The 12650-nt window shown below is 45.6% G+C and overlaps 1 protein-coding gene across 2 annotated transcripts in view; it reads right to left on the bottom strand.

The window, feature by feature from the left end:
- CDKAL1 (CDK5 regulatory subunit associated protein 1 like 1) overlaps positions 1-12650 on the bottom strand; it is a 2132645-nt gene that overhangs the window by 1791548 nt on the left and 328447 nt on the right. The window lies entirely within an intron of this gene.

Here is a 12650-nt window from a genome sequence, read left to right as displayed (position 1 = left end):
AGCCCCAATCTTCCCTTACACTCCCCCCCCCCCCCGAAAAGTCATGATCTGTTCCCACCATCCATCCTCTAAGAGGCTTAAAACTATGTTCTTCCATCTGTCACCCTCCCTGCACCACTGATGCTTCTGAACCCCTCTCTCTAACAACATATGAAATGCCATGCTGGTTCATCAATTAAAATGGCGACCATATCAATGGCGGATTAAACGCCGAACATCACCAACTACCAGACCATAACATCTTGTCCCCTGATGAAGAATCGAGGATTTGAAACAAGGCCCTGTTGGGACATGGACATTACAAACGAAAATATATACAGATAAGTTGAAGGGATGTTGTCCCGTACAATGGCATTTGTTAACATGTGAAAAAAATTCATGTTTCGGTGTTTATGGGAAAAGTTCGGCATCTTGTTAAGAGCATTGAAAAAAATACCTTGCCAAGAGTACTGAAAAAAAACAATTCTTAGAAAAATTAGTTTGGTGAGATATAGCCAAAAAAGAGTTTTTATTACACATTATTCACTATGGGGTAGATTTTCAAAGGGGTACGTGCCTACCCCAAACCCCCCCTGCGCGTGCCGAGCCTATTTTGCACAGGCTCAGCGGCGCGCGCAAGCCCCGGGACGCACGTAAGTCCCGGGGCTTTGCAAAGGGGGCGTGTCGGGTGGGCGGCATGAATTTCGGGGTGGGAGGTGTGTTGGGGGCGTGATGCCAGCCCGGGGCCGTGGTCAAGGCCTCCGGACCAGCCATGCTTCAGTCAGTATAGCAAGACATTCTCCAGCATTGCATGCTTTATTTCTTGCTTATACCCTAACCTTGAAAACAGAAGAGCTCAACCTACCTACAGGAATAGGGAAAGCCCTCAAGAAAACCAGCCTTTGGAGCTCAGGGGATCCTCCTCACAACACTCCCTACCCCTCATCAACAAAGCCTGTCAGAGCATTGCAGAACAAATTTTGCCTTTCGACCTTCTCCCAAAAGGTAACAGCCAACGATGACAGGTATGGAGCGGGGAAACTGTGCTCCTCACCAATTCTGATACAACAGGCAGCTGTTGGCTCTTTGGGGCAGGCAAAAGGAGGCAAAAGGAGGAAAAAAGGGGAGAAAATAGAGATTTGGAGGAAGGCAGGAAAAACAGGAAACTGATGTTAAGTAAAAAGAAGGGGTAGGCAACGCCAGTCTGGGAGTGCTACAAACAGGTCTGGTTTTCAGGATATCCACAATGAATATGCATGAGATAGATTTGCATACAGTGGAGGCAGTGCATGCAAATCTAAAACATGCATATTCATTGTCAATGTGCTGAAAACTAGATCTCCAGGCACTCCAGGACCAGAGTTGTCTACTGCTAGTAGAGAAATGAAGATGATGAGATAGGGAAGAAGTAAAGAAGAGACAAATAGACAGGAGGAATCCTAAGAGAGAATGAAAGGATGGCTAGCATAAGTCAGCAAACGGAGACACAGAAGAACCAATGTAAAATTGAGCTGGCTGAGCCCACATTTTTATTCATGTTTTTGCACATTACTTCTGATTTAATAGAAATGTTAACATTAAAAAAGTGAACACAAACCATTATGCACACAAATAAGTGCACCTCTATGCAAATACCATATTAATGAAAGAATTAGCTATTTCTCCACAATACAGGGAAGGTGTGTTAAAACCCTGAGGTTTGACTAGTGTTTTATTAACTTGAACTATAACTCCTGGATGTTACCTGAAGTAAACAAATCACATTTCTGGTGGCTGTTAGTCTATAATGCTGTGCCAATATGACCCCAGACCTTAAGTTCTTGGGTGCAGGATTCCTGGATGCAGATGGACAATTGCACAAGTTCAGGAGCACCCTGGCACAACACCAGAAACCAACACTAGCCCCCAAAATATAAGTTAAATTTTATTCCATCTCTAATCCAGGAATCCAAGCAAAAAAGAAATGAGAGCTAAGCATTGGGGTATGTGAGGCTGGGACACCCGAGCCAGGAGGGCTCTGTCCCGGGACTCTCCCCCCCCCCCCACCCCCCACTACCATCCAGCCACTGACACTGCATCCCCACTCGTGCAAACTTCTACCTATCCATTAACCCACTCTCTTTACCTCCAAGCTAAGGTCCCTTTATACCTGTCTAGTGCAACTTTTCAGTTTAATGCACACAAATCATGCTTTATGCGCACTACTCATATTGGGGACAATGCAAAAGGGCTGAGTGTCTGTGTGCAGTTTTATATTAAAATGTTTTTTTTAACCATGCGAGTAATGAAAATGTAAGCTAAAATTTAGTTCACATTTTTACTCCAGTTTTATTCCATTAGCCCCAGAAGTAGATAAAGGATAAAGAAATAGCAACAGAGGAAAGAAATGTGAGAAAAAATAAAGATAATAAAACATAAGAGGTTAGACAAAGAAAAAGAGACAAAAGGCAATAAAGCAGTAAAAAACAATACTAGATGTAAGGAACGGTGAAAAGCTGAATAGAAATCAAGGGGTTGGACAGAAACAGAGGAGTTTCAATGACAAGAAAGGAAAAGTAGAAAGCCAGAGCTCAAGGATGTTTTGTGGTACTAAAATAAGGAAACGGGAAAAGCCAGAGTGCTAGCAGACTTCTCTCAGTATATACAGCATCTAAAACAAGAGCAAAGGGATAGAAAAATAGCAGACAGACACAGAAAGGTTGAGAAAAAAAAGGTTATTTCATTCTTTTAAAAACCATCATACAAGATTCTTCTTGTATAGTTGTCCTTATATTAAAAAAAACCCAAAAACACACCTTCATACTTAACTATTCTCTGGATATCTGTTTGATCGCAATTCCTTCCTTCCTTTGCTCAAACAAGCAGGTATTAAAGCTTACATTCTCAATACACATGCAAAACACAAAGCAAGCACAAATGTTTCTAGTCCATTTTAACAGTTTTTATGCAAATATGGCCATGTCTCCAGGTCTGCAGATTGATCTTTACCTTTGGGGCGTGGGTAGGACAGGTGTAAAAAATAATAGGACAGAGTGTTAATCCAATTCCATAAGGAATTTAACAAATGCTGAAAGTGTTAAATATGACCAGACAACTATAGAGCAAGCAGATCACCTCCTAACTTAATATGATTGAAGGCTTCACTGCTGTTTATTTATCCAGACTTTTTTTTTTTTTTGGATAATTATTACACCACTATTACAAAGGACACTTTAATTGGAAAAACTATTCTGGTCAGCTGCAGAATCAGCAACAAAAAAAAAAAAAAGAAGAAAATGGGTCTACAGAGACAGTTTTATTTAAATCAAGAGGTTTCTTTTCACCAGAATATTTGTAGCCATATCTGGACTTTAATTTAGAAAGATAAGAAATATTTATCTTTATTTTGTGGTTTAAATATTTAAGCACCTGTAGTATAAGCTGAAAAGAAACTCTCCCACTAAATAAATGCATGAATGCACGACACATCATAGTATAAACATCAGTCAATCAGACATGCATGAGTGAGAAGGAAGACTAAAAAATACTATCAATCAAACTCTGGTATTAAAAACAGCAGTCACATTAACACTCAGGTGTACTAATATTCAAACCAAAGCCTTCCTTGCCTCCAATAGATCTCAGATTACTTTAGCAAAGTAGCCCTTGGATCAAAGACAATACCACAAAACCCAGACCATCAAGATGAAGGGCTATTCTTTTATAATGTCTGGAAAGCAAAAGCTGCTTATCTGTAAAAGCTGTTCCCCTAGGACAGCAGAATAGCAGGGTTGCTTACCTGTAACAGGTGTTTTCCTAGGACAACAGCATGTTAATCCTCACACATGGGTGACATCATCAGATGGAGCCCGGCACAGAAAATTATGTCAAAGTTTCTAGAACTTTAACTGGTTACATTAAGCATGCCCAGCATGCCCTATACCATGCGTCCTCATGGGGTCCCTCTTCAGTCTAGTAACATTAGAATTATGATAAAAATAAAATAATAAACACTAGGTGAAACAACTCCATGGGGTTGTGGGCGGGTTTCGTGAGGTCTAACATCTTGCTGTCCTAGGACAACACCTGTTACAGGTAAGCAACTCTGCTTTCTCATAGGACAAGCAGGATGGTAGTCCTCACACATGGGTGAATCCCTAGCTACAAGCTGCTGCCCAACACAAAAGGGGACCAACATGCATTAACTAGGTGCCAGCAGGCACAACAACAACAATAGGCCCTAGGAAGGGAGAGTTTGTTTCTATACCTCAGAGAGATTACTGAGGACAGACTGGCCGAACCTACTGTCACGTTGGCCATCCATATCCAGGCAGTAGTGTGAAGTGAATGTGTGGCGAGAACTCCACGTCGCAGCCCTGCAGATCTCCTCCACGGAAACTGCTCACAAGTGGGCTACAGACGTTGCCATGGCTCTGACAGAATGGGCCTTGACATGATCCCCAAGATGCAGTCCTGCCTGAGCATAACAGAAGGAGATGCAATCTGCTAGCCAACTGGATAGTGTCTGGCAACAGCAACTCCCAATCTATTTCTGTCAAAAGAAATGAAAAGGTGGGTAGATTGTGGAATGGTTTTTGTCCGCTCCAGGTAGAAGTCTAAGGCTCTCTTGCAATCCAAAGTGTGCAGTGCTTGTTTGCCTTGGTGCGAATAGGGCCTGGGAAACAATGTTGGCAGGACGATTGACTGGTTAAGATGGAAATCCATCACCAACTTAGATAGGAACTTAGGGTGCATGTGCAAGATCACTTTTATCATCATAAAACTTGGTATATGGTGGAAGTGTCACTAAGGCCTGGAGCTCGCTAACCCTGCATGCTGAAGTGACCGCCTCCAAAAATATGACCATCTAGGTCAGGTATTTCAGGTCACTGGTGCGCAGCGGCTCAAAAGGAGCTTTCATCAGCTGAGTTAGCACCACGCTGATGTTCCAAGACACAGCAGGAGGCCCCAGGAGAGGCATTAACTGAAGCAGGCCCCGCATGAAGCATACAACTATAGGCTGTACAGAGATGAGCTTACCATATACTACTTTGGTGGTATGCACCAATTGTACTTAGATGAACTCTAATGGATTTGGTTCTTAGACCAGTCTCCAATAGGTGCAGAAGGGACTCAAGCAGTTTTTATGTGGTGCAGGAGAAATGATCTAGGGCCTTCTGCTCACACCACATGGAAAAGCTCCTCCACTTCAGTCCATAGGACATCTAATGGAAGGCTTTTGAGAAGCTACTGAACTGAAACACATCTTCAGAAAGATCCAGTGGCTGCAGAATCAGCCTCAACATCCTGGCTATAAGTGACAAGGCCTGCTGGTTGGGATGTCGCAGTCTGCCCTGATCCTGCATGATGAGATCTGAGGAAGTCCCCAGACTGATCGTTTACTGGAGGGACAACTCCCGGAGTGGAAACCAGACCTGTCTCGGTTAATGAGGGGCTGTGAGACCCTTGACCCAATGGGGAGCAAAGGCATGTGAAGCTGGTTCGCCGACTGACCTGTACAAGGAGTAGAACTGAATCACCTTCTTGTTGCAGGGGGATGTGAACAAGTCCACGCCTGGGTTCTCCCAGAGGTGGAAGAGCTGATTCGCCACCCCCTGGTCCAGCAACTACTCGTGGGGCTTGAAGACTCAAATCAGTCTGTTTGCTATCATGTTTCCATTCCGGTCAGATACATGGCCCAGAGTACCATCCCATGGGTTAGAGCCCAGGACCAGATCTGGACTGCTTCGTGACACAAGAAGTACGACCCCGTACCTCCCTGCTTATTGACATACCACATTGCTACTTGGTTGTCTGTCTGGATCAGGACAACTTTGTTGGAAAGCCGATCTCTGAAAACCTGATCGCGCAGCGCTCCAGGAAGTTGTTTTGACATTCTGCTTCCTGGGTAGACCACAGCCCTGGGTGCGGAGCCTGTTTACATGAGCACCCCACCCCAGGGTGGATGCATCCGTGGTAAGGACAATTTGGGTAGAGGGAGTTTTGAAAGATACTCCATGCTCCAAATTCGAGAGAATCTTCCACCAGGACAAAGAGTCCCGGAGAGATGGAGTGATGCGGATGCGAGCCTGGAGGTTCTGGGTGGCCTGGCACCACTGTGACCTCAAGGTTCATTGGGCTTTACAAATGTCTAAATGTGCCAAGGGAGTAAAATGGATGGTTGCAGCCATGTGGCCCAACAGCCTCAACATATGCCAAGTTGATACCTGCTGGCTCTGTTGCATCACCTCCACTATGGACACCAAAGTGATTGCCCTGAAGTGCGGCAGAAAGGCTTTTGCCTGAGCCACGTCTAGCAGGGCTCCTAAGAAGTCCAACTGAGGTGATTGTCTAAGATGGGACTTCAGGTAGTTGACAATGAACCCTAGTGACCTCAACACCCGGATGGTTAAGTGCAAGGACCAATCTGCACCTGCCTGAGAGGTGCTCTTGACCAGTCAATCATCCAGTTAGGGGAAAACATGCACTCCCAGTCTGCGGAGGTGCTCCCTCACAACAGCAAGGCACTTTGTAAAGATATGTAGGGCTGACTTTAGCACGAACGGCAACACTCTGTACTGGAAGGGCTGTTTTCCCACCACAAATCTGAGATACTTCATGTGACTTGGGAAGACCTTGATGTAGGCGTATGCATCCTTTAAATTAAGGGAGCATAGCCAGTCCCCTTTCTGCAGGAGAGGAATCAGGGTGCCCAGGGAAACCATCTTGAACTTTTCTCTTAGAAACTTGTTCAAGGCCCTCAGGTCTAGGATGGAATGGAACTCCCCCTGTTCTCTTTGGAATCAGGAAGTACTGGGAGTAGAATCCCTGCCCCCTTTGCCTTGGTGGGACAGGTTAGACCGCTCCAGTCGTTAACAGTACCTCCTGATCCACTAGCGGCCCCCAAAACAGGCACAGATGAGAATCTGGCGGGACTCCCAATAGATTTAATTGGTACTCCTGATGGACAATGGACAGAACCCACCGGTCCGAGGTCATACTGGGCCACCGATTCGCAAAGAACTATAGCCCGCCCCCAACCGGGGGTCCAGCGTCTCAGGTACAGGTGGCTGGCTTATGCTCCTTACGATCCAGTCAAAAACCCAGGCCCTTGAAATCTCACTGCTGCCTGGGATGGCCATGAGAGCTCACCCTTTGTGAATGGGTGCAAGAGGCAGGAAGATCGTACTTCCTCTGGTGGTAGAAAGACCTCCTCTGACCTCGCCTTGCAGACCTCTTGGCTGAGGAGGCCAGATCCGAAATACTGGCGAAGAGATGGTGGAGGGTCTCATGGTGATCCCGCAACTGGGCCAATGCATCCTTCACCTTGTATCCAAAAAGATTCTCTCTACAACACAGCACATCAGTGAGTCTTTCCTGTACCTCTAGTCGGAGATCCAAGGCCTGCACCCATATCATTCTGCAGGCGCCAATTCCCGCTGCAGATATTCTCGATGCCATTTAAAAAAACATTGTAGGTGGAAAACACCTCGTGTTTTCCGCACTTCAGGCCCTGACGCATCAGCAACAGAAAGCTGTATTGCTGCTGTTGAGGCAGCTGCTTGGCCCCAGGGGCGCTGAGGCACGGTCTGAGCGCATCTGGCCTTGAGAATGGATTCGACCACTACCGATTGGTGTGCCAGCTGACACCTTTCGAATCCGGTAGCCTGTTGTACGAGGTAAACCCCATCTTCCTTCCTATTTACAGGAGGTACCGTGAGAAAGTGCTCCCAAATCCTCAACAGCAATTCCTTAAATATCTTGTGCAAGGGGACCGCCGCAATCTCTTTAGGAGCCTCCACAAACTGGAGGATTTACAGCATCTTGTGTCTGGCATCCTCTTCCGTTCTCAACTGAAATGGTATGTCCTTAGCCATCGCCCGTACAAAACCTGCAAAGATCAGGTTCAGGAGACCTCCTTTGCTCCTCAGGAGGAGTCTGTTCTGAGGGGAGACCTTAAGAGACCTCTGAGGAGGATTCTGCAGTATCCTCCCCCCAGGAGTCATACAGAGCCTCATCCTCACTGAAATTCACAGGGAATGAGGCCCTGTGTGCTCAACCTTCATCCAGAGGTCTAAGCACCGGTGGCATTGGTGCCAGCCTCAGCAAAGCTGGACGGGGGGAGGCTTTAGGCTGCAGTGTCAGCACAGGCCTCGATAGAGCTTCCTCCTCAGAGAAACCGGCAACGATCACCACATCAGGCAGGGGGAGCAACAGTGCCCTGCCGGGCATTGATGCCCCCCCCGGGAACAAGCACCAGCTGGGTTATTAACACCTTGATGAGCACATCGAGACACTCCAGTAGCAGTTCCAATAGGGAGAGTCAGTGCCAGTGTCACTCACTCGATGCCCCGCAGAGCCTGGATCAACTGCCAACTGGACCCTGCACTCCAACTCCTTCTCAAAAGTTGTCGATGCCAATACGGACTAGGAGGTAGGAGAGGTGGCCAGGTTCTCCTCGGAGCCCAGAGGTGGATCGGCGACTGACACCAGGACCGGTGGAGAGATTCACGGACCCCAGCATTGATGGAAGATAGGCACTCCTCGGCACAAGGTCACTTCAGAGAAATCACGGTAAGCGCCATCGCAGACCTGAGCCAAGCCCTGCACCATGTATCGAAGGTGACCGGTGCCCATGCTTCCTTGGCTTCCCTCAGTGCTCAGCCCAGTCTTTCCCCGGCGCCAAGGTCAAAGAACCCAATGTCCTTGACCTGGAAGAAACCGACAGGGGCCAGTCCCCAGCACCCCATCTACTAGTGGCATCAACAGAGCAGACGGCCCTGCCAATGTCAATGGCTCTGTGTCCTTTGGTGTGGCTCCATGGTTCTTTGGCATCAATGCCAGCAATGCCAATGGCTCAGACGTTCTCGCCTCAAAGAGCTTCTCCATCTTCTCGAGGCGAGTATGACATCCCTTTGGGGTCATTTGGTTGCAAAAGTGGTGCCCTTGGCCGTCGTGCAATGCCCTCAGGCAGAGGATGCACACATCGTGTGGGTCCACAATGGATATAAGTCCTCGAGCACTGACGAAAACCCAAGGCCATGATGATACGAACTGAAGGGGCAAAAACAACAATGGAGGTGGTGGGTGATCGACGCTGGCGGGCACTGAGGCACCACCACAGGGGAATGGAAGCAAAAGAAAACTTATCAAACCACAGAAAAACCTGACTAGAATACAGGGAAATCGAGAGGGAACCACATGTGTGAAAAATCCGAAAACATTCCAAATACTTTTTTTTTTAAACAAACACAAGCTCAGTAACCACGAGGAACAATCTCCGTGGAAAAAAGGGAATGTAGAGGGGCCCCACATGGATGCGTGGTATAGGGCATGCTGGGTATGCTTGCCAAGCTGGGCTCCATCTAATGATGTCACCCATGTTTGAGGACTACTATCCTATTTATCCTAGGACAAATTAGTGCTCACAGGTGGATAGCATCATCTGATGCAGCCCAGGTCATGTCACACTCCCTCCAAGGAGCGACTAGGTGTGTGCAAATCTTTTCATCTGAGCAACAATTATTTTAACCAGCAATTTGTGAGTGCCAGAATTAACGTTGCATTTGTGTATATAGCATAAAGGAAATGTATGTGAGTGACCGTGTAAAACCTGTGAGCGATGCTCCAAAATGTATGAACAATCGTTCACATGCTCAGCTTAGAGGGTACTATTCGTGTGATGACTTTAGAGCTCCAAGAGCTTCCAAACTGCTTTGTTGAGCATGTGTGCCATCCCGTGTCTCAGTCATTGTGCAGGGCCCTCTACAATTCTGTATAAAACTACATGAGGAGATGTGAACTCCTAAGGGAGGCAGGTGGGTTCTGTGACGACCGATATCCTACTGTCCTCTGAAAATACCTGTTACAAGTAAGCAACTTTTAATTTCTCTGAGGTAAAGCACAGCATGGAGTCCCCATAGGTGGGAAAGTGCAAAGCTATAAGTTAACCTCAACAAAGAAATGGGGGAAAGGAAGCAACAGCAACTATAAGCAAATTTATTTTTGATGGCAAAAAGACATTTTGGCTTTTTTTTTTTTTTTTTTTAATATATATACACACACACACATATATATACATACACAGGCAACTCAGAAATAATAAAATCAGGCCCTAGAGGGAGTGGGGCTGGAGTCTAAACTTTAAAGAGACCTCTCGGGCCAGATTGATCAAACCTGTCATATTCTGAGTCCCTATCCAAATAGTAAAGGGATGTGATTATATGGATGGAATTCTACACCACAGTCTTGTTAATGTCTTCCAGAGAGGTTGATCTTAGGTGGGTCACTGAGAATACCATGCCCTATGAGCCTTGACAAGCTTGCCTGGGCAAAACAGCAAGAGATGCAATCTGCTATCCAGTTAGAGAGTATGAGGTCCATTTTTACAGCCATTTAGCTAGATAATTCACGTTATCTGGCTAAATGGCAATTTTTTTGGATATTGGGGCACTAACCCAACTAGATTTTAGCTTGACAAGTCTTTATCCAGCTAAAATCTAGCTGGATGAAGGAGAAGTGTTCCGGGGCGGAGAAAAGTTATCTGGCTAACTTAGCTGATTTTCAGTTGAAACCAGTTAAGTTAGCCTGATAATTTTAGAAGAGTTTTAAAGTTATCTGGCCTTGAATGGCTGGATAACTTGTTACTTAACCAGATATTTTCAAAGATATCTAGTTAAGTAGCATTGTAAAACAAATTTAAAAAAAAGAGACTAGTGGGCCTGCAGAACAGTTGACATCCCCCACGTGTTTTTGCTCGCCTTGCCTAACTGAGCAGCCGCCACCCGCCTAACCCCACCCCCACAAAAAAAACATTACAATAAAGTTTGCAGCATCACAGATCGAGTCAAGTCTCTTCTTCTCCATAATTTTTAAAGGCTCCCTCACAGCCCCCTCTCCCACCCACAAACCCCACCAAGATCCAGAAAATCTCTGCAGGGAGCAAGGTATCTCTAATCCACTCCTAGTGCTTCCAGCAGGGTGGGGGGTATATTTTATTGAGGTTGCAATTGGCAGGAGGGTAGGGAGAGGGACCAGAAGGGAGAATTAAAAAAAAAAACACCACACAGAGAAGGAGGGTGAGTATAGTTCGGGACCCCATAAAAAAATGTTACATCTTTGGAGGTGGTTTGGGAAGGAGTGGGAGATGCTCAGCCCAGAAGAGCCAGTTAAAACATATGGGGGAGGAGGGTCAGAATCATCAACTGGGTCACACCATGGTCCCAAGACACAGCGCAAAGCATCCCAAAATGCCATGGTCTTCCCCCAGACAGAGCCCACATCTGTCATGGGGGGTCTGTGATCAACAGTGTGCTCTCAAATTGGGAACACTTTCTGCAACTGATTCTTCTCATTAAAGGGTATCAGATGAAAATAGCTGCTGATAAATTAAATGACTAAGTTTGAAAAATTACCTTATTGATACAGCTTGATGCAACACATGGCCACACAAAAAAATTAATAAAACTTCAAACTTGCCAAAAACCTAACAGCATAGGGAAAAGCTTAACTAAGGGAAGCCACATGAAAAACAGGGAAGGCAAGCTATAACCAAAAACAGCTCACCAACAATGAATGTGACTATTGGGCTCCATGTAAAGCACACAGGATGGCATATACTTAGCCAGAAGCACATTCTGAAAGCTCTATAAACTCTGAAACCACTTCACTGACCCGGGCTCATCAGATAACATCACCCATCACCACAACTTGAGAGGTTCTTCTACCTTCTGATCAAGTGTTATGGCTTAGCTCCAATTACCCTGTTGCTGCAAAACATGGTCTTTGATAAATATGATGGCATTCAGCAATCCAACATAGGCTGTGTCCTTGGCCCTACATAGAATAGCCAGGAGCACAACAAAAGAATACACCTTCAGTACTGTATTCAGGACTGGAGACCATATGTTTGTAGGGACACTGAGGATGGAAGCAATACAGAAAACAGAAACAAAAATGGTACAAACCTTTGACACAAACCTCTTAAGAAACTCAAAATGTACTCACTGGAAGAGAGAAGGAAAAGGGGGAGGGGGCTATAATACAAACATTCAAATGTTTAGTAGGTGTTAATAAAATACAAAGTGGTGGCATTTTCAAAAAAACAGATGACTGGAATAACCTACAAGCAAGGGTATAATAATGAAAACCATTACAGAATGTAAGCATGCTTGGGACAGATACAAATGGCAGTGAAAGCACCAAGATGACATGAATGAAAAGGAAAAAAAATTGTAGGGGCCTGGATGTTGCAGTGGGAATTAAAATACATGTTCATCTATCCAGGTCAATAGAAGGTCAAAAAGAGATGATGACAAAGCCAAATTGCAAGTCTGCATCAAACTCCTAAGACAACAAGACAAGGTCGGCCAACTGTGGCAGGTTTTGTGTTCAAGTATAATCAAAGAGAGGAAACAAGCTTCTTAGCATGGGCAGCAGGCTATCTTGGCTCCAATTTCCAGGTAAGAACAAAATAAACTAAATTCTACAGATGGTCAAGCTCGTATGGCCAACAAATGAGCAACACCCTTAACACAGTGGATGGCAGAAAGGGTAAGAGAGCGATGATCAACTACAGCTGTGCAGATGGTCAAGCTTCTAAGAATGAATGTTGAGAGATTCTTAGTTAAAGCAGTGTACACAGTGGCAACTGGGAAAACTTGCTGAGTCAAGTGATCCTTATATCCACCATG

The sequence above is a fragment of the Rhinatrema bivittatum genome, chromosome 2, assembly GCF_901001135.1.
Source record: "Rhinatrema bivittatum chromosome 2, aRhiBiv1.1, whole genome shotgun sequence".
NCBI classification, from domain to species: domain Eukaryota; kingdom Metazoa; phylum Chordata; class Amphibia; order Gymnophiona; family Rhinatrematidae; genus Rhinatrema; species Rhinatrema bivittatum.
Note: the sequence above shows the minus strand (reverse complement) of the source record. Positions and strands in the feature narration are given on the sequence as shown.